The 12182-nt window shown below is 35.5% G+C and overlaps 1 protein-coding gene across 1 annotated transcript in view; it reads right to left on the bottom strand.

Annotated features, from left to right (window-relative positions):
- The window catches only part of LOC120626678 (suppressor of lurcher protein 1-like), a 377806-nt gene that overhangs the window by 56136 nt on the left and 309488 nt on the right, over positions 1-12182 (bottom strand). The window lies entirely within an intron of this gene.

Below are 12182 nucleotides of genomic sequence, written 5' to 3' on the forward strand. Positions count from 1 at the left end.
GAACCAATACCAGTAGATCGTCTAGCTATCTTATGCAAGCTGGTAATTAATTGATTCGAAAAACCTTAAAATTGTGATAGGATATTTAAAATGCATTTCGGAAAACACAAACTCTAACTTCTTAGTCAAGTATCGGTTTATTTTTAATACATAACTGTTAATAATATAACATAGAAATATGTATTTTAAACAGAATTCAGTCAAAATTTAGTCTGAAAGACGCGGATCAAATCACAAATGTGTAGGTTCGTAAAATAACCAATGCTCAGCTAATTGCGAAACTGAAGTGGAAATGGGCGGATAACATATCTTAGGGTCAATAAATGTTTACCAAGGTACTGTGATGTTGACTTTGCACATCGAATTTTGATTTTTTAAAGTGTGCAGATAAATAAAGAAATAAATATACTACGACAATACACACATCGCCATCTAGCCCCAAAGTAAGCGCAGCTTCAAACAATAATGTTCATCACACAAACATTTTCCAGTTGTGGGAATCGAACCCACGGCCTAGGACTCAGAAAGCAGGGTCGCTGCTCACTGCAAAATAACCAAAACATCTACGAACCTATGTCTTGCCTGAATGTCCTTCGACAGAAGCTCTATTTACTCATGAGTTGAATAGTACTTATATAATGTTATTACTACAACTAAGTTGATATCATGAAATTCGTATCGCGTCGCTAACTCAGCGCTTAACGTGAAATATCAAATTTTCCAGTAAATTACGTGGAACATCATAATTAACGAGGACCCGGATGCCGCCCGTGCAAAATGGAGGACTCAAGCGGACTTTGCGTAAACCACATAATTCGTGCGATGAAAGCAACGCAACATTCACATTTGTGTTACCGTCGGTGTTTGGCCGACGATCTACTTATCGTTCGTGTATTTAACTATGTTCTTGTAATAATACTTATACATTAGCTGGGCTTGTTTTGCTAATTCTGTTATATATGTCGTGCGTTGTATATATGTCTTAATTAAATTGTGAAACATTGTGAAAAAACAGCTACTTTAAGACTTTCCACAACTTTTTCCTGGGAGTGAATAATATTTATCTTTAATACATAATAGATTATTTCTTATCTAAATCTATGATTCAGGTACAGGTACGATTCCAGACCTTCCAGAGTATGTACCTACCAGAAATCTCAAACGCTCGCGGTACGACTTTGCCAAAGGATTGCATATATATATATTTATTATATATATATATTTGACGGCCGAGTGGCGCAGTGGGCAGCGACCCTGCTTTCTGAGTCCAAGGTCGTGGGTTCGATTCCCACAACTGGAAAATGTTTGTGTGATGAACATGAATGTTTTTCAGTGTCTGGGTGTTTATCTGTATATTATAAGTATTTATGTGTATTATATTCATAAAAAAGTATTCATCAGCTATCACAGTACCCATAACACAAGCTAAGCTTACTTTGGGGCTAGATGGCGATGTGTATATTGTCGTAGTATATTTATTTATTTATTTTATATATTTGAGGTCGAAGCTTAAGTATAGTCTAGGGCCCCTTAGTTTAAGTAAACTCTATAACTTATATCAGAGCACGTTTGGAGCCCTTGAAGTTTCAATAATGCGAATGTGGTTATCATTACTCTAAAATGTATCAAAACTGCCTCTTACCTACATGCTCATTTGAATAAATCAACAATTGATGAGATTTAATTGAATACTTACTACCTGGTTGGTCTAGTGGTTAGTGAGTTCAAATGAATAACGAAGTCCTGGATTTATTCTAGGTAATTGGTGCTTCTTTTTTAATTTTTTGGTGGCGGTGTTCAAACTCGAGCCTCAGAAAACGTACTAAGTCGTTGGTTTTGGTTATACTTTTTTAACTGGGATAATAATTCTTAACGCCCAAACCAGCATTGAATCAGCTAGCCAGGATAGACTCATCCTCTAAAACACCATCTCTCCACTTTTGGTTGCCGCTGCGGAATGCAGGTCTCCTCTTGCATTAAAGAGGAGACCTGCATTCCGCAGCGGCAACCTAACTATGCTGCTGATGAGGATGGATGAACATATTAAAAATGCGGGCTCATTATCTCGCTCAGTGAAAACGACAATTTTTTATTTACTCTAACAAATATTTAAGTATTTATATAATGCTAAACTAGTAAATATATTAGTTTATTTATTTTTTATATTTATTAATTGTTTTATTCTATGTGTGTGGTCTGGTTAGTAGTTATTCGAATGTATGTTTTTCACAGTGTAGTTTTCCTAACCCTTAGATTGCCTGGCAGAGGTCGCTACTTAAAGCTATAAGGCCGCCTGGTATCCTACTAAGTAATTGTAGTTTTTTTTAATAGTTTTGTCTTAACTTTATATGGTTGGATAAAGAGTATCAATAAATAAATAAATGAATACACTTTAATTAAATACCGTGAAAAGAAAATAAATAAGAAAAGCAAAACAACACAGCGTTTTAAATTTTGGAGCCTTATCGCTACAGAGCGATCTCCTACCTAACCAATGGTGTAAAATTCAAAAAATTCAAAATTCAAAATTCAAAATTCATTTATTTCAAGTAGGCCTAATACAAGCACTTTTGAAACGTCAAGTCTGTCCGTGTGTAGTGACTCTACCACCGGTTCGGAAGGCAGATTCTACCGAGAAGAAGCCGGCAAGAAACTCAGCAGTTGCTCTTTTCCAACATCAAAAATTTACATTTTATATTTTAACATTCATTTTTCTATCTTGTGAGAGATGAAAGCGGAGCCGGATGCTTCCAAGCAACCTTGTCATTAAGAAACTCATCAATTGTATAATATATAACTACAGAAAATGTAAATTGTATAATATATAACTACAAAAAAGTAAAAGATATAACTACAGAAAATGATCAAGGTGATTATATATTTTAAATCCCGAATAAAGGACCGAACGTGGGAATAGATAATACACAGATATGCCTCTGACTTAGCAAACATACCGAATATGTTGACTCTATCCGTAGGTTATCGAATACCGGATTTCCTGCTTTCATGGCGGCCATTACACCGTCCCTAGACAATTGTTTTCTGAGCGAAGTCGTGAAATTTTATGTACAAAATACTATTCTCTGCCCCGAACTTAAATATACAGTATCCCATTTATAAATTTATCTAGGAGATCCAGTTTAACTATTGGTTGATGAACGTCTACAAATCTGCTTCATATATATTATCTTTTTTATTATCTACCGAATAAGAAGCCCTTGACTACAATCTTACCTGGTAGTACACAATGTGGCAGTATAAGATGGTACTGGGCTAACCTGTTAGGCTTATGCCAGTTATGTTATACTCACACCTCTTATCGCTTTCTGCCCTGCATCGTACCGTAACGCTATGTGTCGGCATGTCATCAACGGAAAAGTGGTAATTACCCACGGTCAAAGCCTGCCATTGGACAAAATTTATCTATCTATTTTAAACAGTTTCCTTACGTAGGCTTGTAAAAACTCTGAAGGCAGTCGATAATTCGAAAACGGATTCCGGGACATTACAAAGCACGATGTCTCCCTCAAAATGAGATAATTTTAGTATATAGTCCACCAGTGGCGTGCATAGGGTCTTTGCCGGGGTATACATAAAGCAGATAAATGGAATTAAATGGAAAAATTACCCTCCAATACAAGATATATAAAATAATTTGGGTAGGCAGTGCTTTTGTGCATGTATGAAGTGCACGCCACTGTCCACCACGCTAGCCAAGTACGGACAATCTGATTAGTAGATAAGATACCCTAGATAGAAGTTTATCAAATACTACATGTACATGTTCGGCAGTAGGTCACAGATTTGCATAATACCCGTGCATTCAAAGTCACAACGTACCAAGTGTAATTTCACTCAAGTTAAATCTCTTTTCTTGTTCGACTATTACAAATGTGCAGAAATCAAGTACTATTTACAAGTTTTTATCTATATATCTTGATGGACATGTATTCATAAAAAATACCCATAATTAAATAAATAAAACATAAAAGAAAAAAAAAGCAGCTTCATTTTTGTGCCTTTTGGAGTAGAGACTTTGGGACCGTGGGGTCCGGAGGCAAGAGCCCTTTTCAAAGAATTATCGAAAAGGGTTATCGAGTCTTCCGGTGATCCTTGAGCGGGCAGTTACCTTGGCAAACGAATTAGTTTGGCCATCCAAAGGGCTGCTGCCAGCATCTTAGGAACGGTGCCTCGCTGCGGTGGTTTCGAGGACGTTTTAGATCTCATTTAGTTTTAAATAGTTTATTTTAGGTTATATTTATAAAACAATTATTATATAGTTAAAAAAAATAAAGAACAAACAAAACATGAACATAACCAATTAAATTTCGATGACGAGTTAAACCCCGGGATTAGTCAGTAGTCCAACGAATTTTAAAATACTAACGACCTCTCTAATTTGATGTAATAATCTTTATACTCACCGCTCGAGACGGTTTTGTATGGCATAAATATAATGATACCGAATTCCGGAGAAGTATACTTAACTCGTCATTCACATCAAAGGATAGGGACTAGTCCATGCATAATAAAGGACACCGAGCCCCAAGTGGATCCCGCGTAAACTTCAACTTCGAATGTCCACAAAATATTTACTCTTATTAATTATTGATATATCCTTGGTTTAGAGTTCTGTGAAGGCTTAGGATAGCTTTATTAAATTACCAGATCTACGTCTTAGATATCTGTAAATAATGTTTAGAAATTGTGCTGGTGACGTGGCCTCTTTATTAGCATTTTCAGTTACAGATTAAGATTAAGCTTCCCAGGTCAGGCCAAAAAATGTTTGGGGTTTTTTTTGTAAATAAAACTCTGCAGAGCGCGACACATTGTAGAACCGCGGTGGGGTTACGCTTTAAACCATTCTGTCCTATGTAACAGGACTCCTGTGCAGCATTAGTAACGTTAATAGCATATCTTACGCATTAAGCATTTTCTAAAATAAAAAAAAATCATACTTACCGATAAAACGTACGCTTAACACTCTTTTTAGCACTATTTTTTATTTTAATTTCCTTTGCATTGGTAATCTAAAGAAACGCTATATAAAATTAATCTGAAAATACCAAAATTCTTAGCTACTACGCCTGAGTTATACGTGAAAAATAAACATGAAGAATTCGTCCTAAAGTCGCAGATGCAGCGAAAGAAATTATATGAATTAAAAATTCCGCTAATGTTTTGGATTTTCGAAATAAACCTTTCAGGAATTCAACTTTAAAATCCACAGACTTAGCTTTAAAATGTCGCTTAAATCCTTCACTCGAGGCTTCTCCAACGCTTCTCTATAATACAACTTTATTTCATTTGCACGAGAAACTGTTGGTTGAATGGGCATTCGAAATTTCCAAATTTTTTAACTGTACCATCTAATGTAACCAAATTTTAGCAGAACGTTCTTATTTTCATTGCTATTAGGAGAACTACACCGAGCTTAGCTTTTTTTACACACTCACCTAGTCCAATGGGATGGCAGGTCCGACGCGACCGGAAAAAAATCAGACGCAGAACCGATAGCTTATCCTTCTTCTCCGAGGTGCAATCTCACCGCCAGGGTGCATCACAGACAATTACCACTTCCGGTTGGTACTAAGAATTTAACCCTCGTAGCTTTAGGTTTAAGTTGTCACACGAAGTTATTACCATTACAGAAATATATAAACATATATGTATAAACGCTTCATAGGTGCCTGTGATAAAGAACATTTGAATTTGAACTTCAATTCAATACTGGCCCCACCGGGAGATAAAACACAGGACCTGGTTATCTGCAGTCCAATATGTTAACGACCAGACCAACAAGGCAAATACAGAGTAATTAAATACATTTAATATTAACTACGTTCGAGTATGGGATTTGCGGGAAACGATGAAATGAATAATATAAATTCAATTACATAGTATGAATTATCTTTACATAATGTAAAATTAAGCCCGTCCTGCTGTTTGTATGCTTACATCTTTTAGATTTTTATGCAGTTTTCAGCAATATATGGTATGATTCAAGATGAAGGTTTCTATGTAATATACTTGCCTGTTGTATGCAGACATAGATCAAATCAATTTACTACGTGTACTATTGTATTATGAATAACTCCAAACTGCCCCGTATTAGTATCCACATTGCCCCATGCGAAGCCGGGGCGGGCCCCTTGTTAAATATACAACGTGTAACGGAATTACGAAATACTGTTAAAGGGTGCATAAGAATATTTCATAAGGAATCGCCCTGTAAAAATATTAAATCAAAATAAGCATATTTATTTTTTCCATACAAACTAATTCAAAACATTCTAAGTGTTTACTTATGGCAACCCTATTGAAGATCAAAGACCGATACGTACATAGTATCTACGCTACGCGACGCGTACCTATTAAAGTGACAGGAGTCACATGATTTTCATTTTGCATGTGATGTTAATGCTGTATTTGATTTCTTTCAGTAAAAACTATGGCTGTGGTTTACACAAAAACTATTAAATTTTCGGTTTCACAGATAAGTTTCAGAGACAGTACACAATGTACCTCTAGAGCCTGTGAAGTATTATTTCGGTTTTCATTTACACGTTGTATAGTTGAGCAGAGAAGTATATTTTGAAGCAATATTGCGTCGTTACACTTTTAATTTTTGCTGAGTAATAAATAAGACCACCCATTGCGTACCAAAAGTTTTCAAATATTATGTTTAGAGTATAACTTTAATCTATATATATAAAAGAGAAAGTGTATGGGTATGTTCCGTATAGGCTCCGAAACGGCTGGACCGATTTCAATAAAACTTTCAGGGAATCTCCGGATTGACCTGGCGAGTAATCCTGTAAAGTGTGGTGACGATCGGAGCACTCCTATTTTTGAACTGTCAAATACAGCTTTTATTTACTACGATGATATTCTATTGTTGGGTGTACATGGGTATAGATAATGATCTTCAACCGCTGGAGAAGAGAATAGAAGAGAATGAATACGGAGAGAAATAAATGATTTAATATATTATGAGGCTTAAATTAAAAATTTAATTATGTAAGTTTATTGTTTTAATAAAATAAAGCAAAATCTAGCCTGGCGAAGCGGGCTGGGTACGCTAGTAGACTATAAGACTAAGTTACTTTATTGATTAAAAAAATAAGCAAAACAGCCAAGAAACTTTAGAGCTAAATTGTTATTTTTTCTGTATAAAGTAATGCGTAATTTCGACTTTGGTAACCAAAAAATTTATGTCGAAAACGTTGGTCGTTTCGACCTTCCATAAATCTAAACTTTATGAAAAAAAAAAACAAATCCGAAATAAAATATCCAATATACCGCCACACTACAGAAGGATTTATATCCAAGCGGGATATAAAACGATTTTATGTCGCTTCTAGCTGGTTGAGATCTCTGCGTAAGACAAGAGCGGGATTTGTGACCCTTCTGCGGTTGACGGAGTTACTTCACAACTTAACATACCTTTACACGTTAAACATAAAGCTCTATCTACATGTAAGCGACCCATAACAAATACATAACTACACAAATACGTAATTTACACTTACTTTCATTTCTATATTATGTTCTATATAACCCCCATGCGCCATCTTATTTAAAGGAGCGTTTTTCCTTTCTTGGCTCTAATATTGAACAGCAAAATCTAAGATCGTGTTCTGACAATCGTTTACATATCCCAGCTAGCCACACACGATACTATAGTAATTCATTTACCTGTAAGTCCGCCAAATTGTGGAATAGCCTTCCCTCTGAAATTCGCAATTCCAAATCCCTACCCATCTTCAAAACCAGATTGTCTAAGTATTACCTAGCAGATTGTGTTTTTGAGTAAATAGTATTAGTACAAAAGATTGTATTACTATGAGGTACATACATTTGTTTATTACATGTATATGCATTTGTTTATTACATTTATTACATGTATATGTATATATATATATATATATATGTATATATGTTTATTTTATTATATATTTATTTTATTAATTCTTATATGTAATTTTTTTTTTTTTTTCTCTTGCCAATACAATGAAACATACACAATGTTTCATTGTTTTGGCAAGAGAAAAAATTGTCATTGTTTGCACTGTCCCTCTTGTTTTCTATTATTACTTTCACCAAGGGTTGTCTGTAAGAGATTGCTTTTGCAATAAGGCCGCCTTTGCACACAACTGTATTTAACTTTTTTTTTTCTATTATTTTTTTTTTTTTAATTGTTTGTAATCTTACTTATTTTTTTTTTGTTTCCTTGTATTGTTTCTAAGTTTGTGCAATAAAGTATTCTAAATAAAATAAATAAAATAAAAAAAAAGTGTGTTTGGCGTAATAAGATAAAAATCTATTCAAAAATTTTCTTTCGCCTTATTCTACGTTTTTAGAAAAAACTATACTAACAATAGAAATAAGGTATTGTTTAAATTATTGAAAGTCTACTGTCAAACCTTTTTTAGAAAAACTAAAATGTTCATTACAGCTAACTTTATGGTGTCCGGTTTCTGTTCCTATGAGAAAGAAGGGATAACAAAAACGATGTATGCGGGTATCTTATCATATCATAAATAAGGGATAAGTACATATAAATCACAATAACGAGACATGTTATTAAGATTTCTATGGATAAGTGTGATCAAAGCTTTAGTTAAAGTTGGCAACGGATAATATAACAGACGAAAACGTTCTATATGACTGAACCATTTCAAACGTTTAACGTTTGACTTCGCTGAGCAACTTCATTATGGTTTTATTCAACCGAGCCACTCTTACCAAATATCTCTTTCCGATATTCCAGTGGCCCCAGTAGTAAATAAAAGTTATATACCCACATGTACCTAATGTCAAATGGGGTATAAACAGTCCACCTGCTAAGTGGAAGGGTTGTAAAAAAATCATTTTAAAGTTATTTAGTTTAAAAAAATGCAGATTTTAATGCCTTTGACTTTTCATCCGGAAAATCATTTTACTGTAGCATATGTGACCTACGTTTGACTCTAGTAATAAACCAATCTTATGAAATAGATTCATGCGATAATTTATAATCTTTATTAGTGTTTTTACTAATTAATTTGGATTTATCAATTTTATAAATTTAAAATGCATATAAAAATTTTCGGAACTGATAGGTTTTTTTCGATTTCAACCTGCGAATATTTGGCAATCGCGGCCCGAGAGCTTGAACCAATTAAGATATGGCTCTCCTACCGCCGAAGCTGAAATTAGTATATGCCTTTTATATCAGTCTTATAGCGACTGCAGCGCCATCTAGAAGAAAAAAATGCAGTTTCGATCTACTTTTAAGAAACTTTTAAATATATTAATGGTATTACGGCTACAGATTACGACATATTCAGGTGCAGCTGCAGAAATAGCTAGTTGTTAATAAATTTCTTGCATCTCTAAGCCGATATCCAATCATCTTGCTTGAAACGTTTTCCACGTTTTCAAATTCAAATTCAAATTCAAATTCAAATTCATTTATTTCAAGTAGGCCTACTTTATAAGCACTTTTGAAACGTCAAGTATGCATGTTTGTGTGACTCTACCACCGGTTCGGAAAGCAGATTCTACCGAGAAGAGCCGGCAAGAAACTCAGTAGTTGCTCAGTAGTTTCCAACATCAACATTTACAATCATTTTGCTATCTTGCGGGAGATGAGAGCGAGGCTGGCTGCTTCCATTCTACCTTGTCATTGAGGAATTCATCAAATGTATAGTAACCTCGCTGTACTAGATGCGTTTTTACACATTTTTTAAATGTATGCATTTCGATAAGATCTTCGGCTTTCTCGAATCTGTATTTTCTACCACGAATAATTTAAGTATTTTGAAGGCAAGAATAAACAGTCGTTTTCCAGGCATGCGCGCTATCACGAAAGCCGCCAAAAAACTTCTAAATAAAGCCACTTTGACAGCATTTAATTTTATTTAATGTGTGTTGAACTCGTAACTCTGCGATGAAGAATAACACAATTTTCAATTATAATACTGGCCGTGATCCAAATACGTAGGGCATAACCGCAATGAGGGTATCAAAATAATATCATTTTAGAGCTTTATTAAAACCCCCGGCCTTCGCCAATTATGATCGCGTTTCCAGCTTTACGACCTCTACGAAGTTTTACACCGTTGTTAACTACTTAGATCCACGCCTTTGAAGTGACGTTTGAATTGAACTTCATTTCAGCTAACTCATACAGGCGTTTACTTTTTTTTTATAACACATATTGTGCTCCGTTTAGGGTTGGGGCCTATAAATAAATGATCATTATCAATTGCATTGGTGGGCTTCGCGCGCTTTTGAGAACTTTATGGCGAACTCTCAGGCATGCGGGTTGGCTCACGATGTTTACCATAACCGTTAAGCAATTGATATTTAATTGTTAAAGAAGCCCATGTACAACTTCTAAAAGTAAGAGGTGTAAGTACTGCGGCCCCCCCAAATATAAGGCTGAAGATCTGACTTCAGGGATATCAACGCTTTTTATTATAGGTTTGCTCACGATGTTTTCCTTCACTGTCAAGCAAGTGATATTTCATTGTTAAGGAAGCCCATGCACAACTTCTAAAAGTAAGAGGTGTATGTACTGCGCCCCCCCCCCCCCAAAGTATGGTCGAAGCCCTGACTTCTGGGCTATCAACGCTATTTGTTATAGGTTTTCTCCCGATGTTTTCCTTCACTGTCAAGCAAGTGATATTTGATTCTTAAGGAAGCCCATGCACAACTTCTAAAAGTAAGAGGTGTATGACCTGCGGTCCCCCAAAAAGTAAGGCCGAAGCCCTGACCACTAGGCTATAAACGCTTTTTTTATTAGTAATAATTGACGGTCCAATCAGATGGCTCATCTGATTGTAAGTAGTAAACCATCGCAGAAAATCACAGGGCATGCAAGTAGCACGCACTGCAACATGCCGTTCTGTTTCCATAAATTTGAGGCGTAGGTAACCTCATGTGCCCGTAATTTAACCGGCAGATACGCCTTTCAGACCGCAACACATCATTGCAGTTCTGCTTAGCGGCAGAGATAAAAACTCGTCAAAATACATATCGATACTTAGGGCCAAACTGACTTGCAGTTCGGAGTCCCTGGGGCACCGAAGAGATGTTAGCTCCCTTTGTGTGTTCTATCGACTCTATAATGGAGAATGTTCTGAAGAGTTGTTTGCGTTGATACCTCCTTTCCTGTTCTCTGACCGCACCTCACGCTGAAATAAATTCCACCCTCATCATCTGGATGCCTGGTATTCTTCTACTGTTCGAAATACCAGATCATTTCTACCGCGCACTTGCATATTATAGAACAATCTCCCATCTGATGTGTTTCCTCAAAAATACAGTCTATGGTTATTCAAGGGGCGGAGAAACAAATTCCCTAACAGCCGGCAACGCATCGTTGACAACTCTGGTGCTGCAGATGTTTATGGGCGGCGGTGATTACTTATCATCAGGTGACCCACTTTTTCGTTTTCCCGCTATTAATATAAAAAAGGGCAACTTACTTTTTTTAATTGAATCTGTAGATAGTAATTACTTACTAGTTTATGTACATATAAATAAACACATCATGTTATATACCAAAAAAAATGGCTTAGTTTATGATTAACTTGCTTTGCACGAGGCTTCGCCCGCGTTTCTCTATCGTAATCCGATAAGGCAGCGTATACTGCCCAATGAAAGAAGGACAAACAAACCAAGTATTTTTTTATATTTATAACATAACGAGCTGTTGTCCACCTTCTTAATCCGCGTTTTTTATGTTTTTTTTTTTAAATCCCGTTTTAACTGTTTGTTCTTTTGGAGTAAAAAGAACCCCATTTAACCTTTCCACAAAATCTACGTCAAAAATTCAATCGGCTGGTGGCTCAGATTGGGCGTAAAGTAAGGACAAAAAAACAAAAAAACACATTTTCGCATTTATAATATTATAGTATGGATTTTTTACAAATGAAGTATCCTGTATACTACAAAAAGTACTTACCAAATGTTATCTAACCGTTTCTTTATAGCAGGTAATGTAACGTTAACTGAATATCTTTCTCAGAGAAACCTTACATTTTTTCATCTGAATAGATGTACAGGTCGCTACACGTTCACAAAACTATTTAACTAAATATAATTCCAAAAATATAGTCAAATATAGTCATCTGTTAGGGCGCTTTTAGTGTCACGCGGATTTGCTCACGCACGCGGGATTGGACCGCATG

This window comes from Pararge aegeria, chromosome 10 (assembly GCF_905163445.1).
Source record: "Pararge aegeria chromosome 10, ilParAegt1.1, whole genome shotgun sequence".
Classification (NCBI taxonomy): Eukaryota; Metazoa; Arthropoda; class Insecta; order Lepidoptera; family Nymphalidae; genus Pararge; species Pararge aegeria.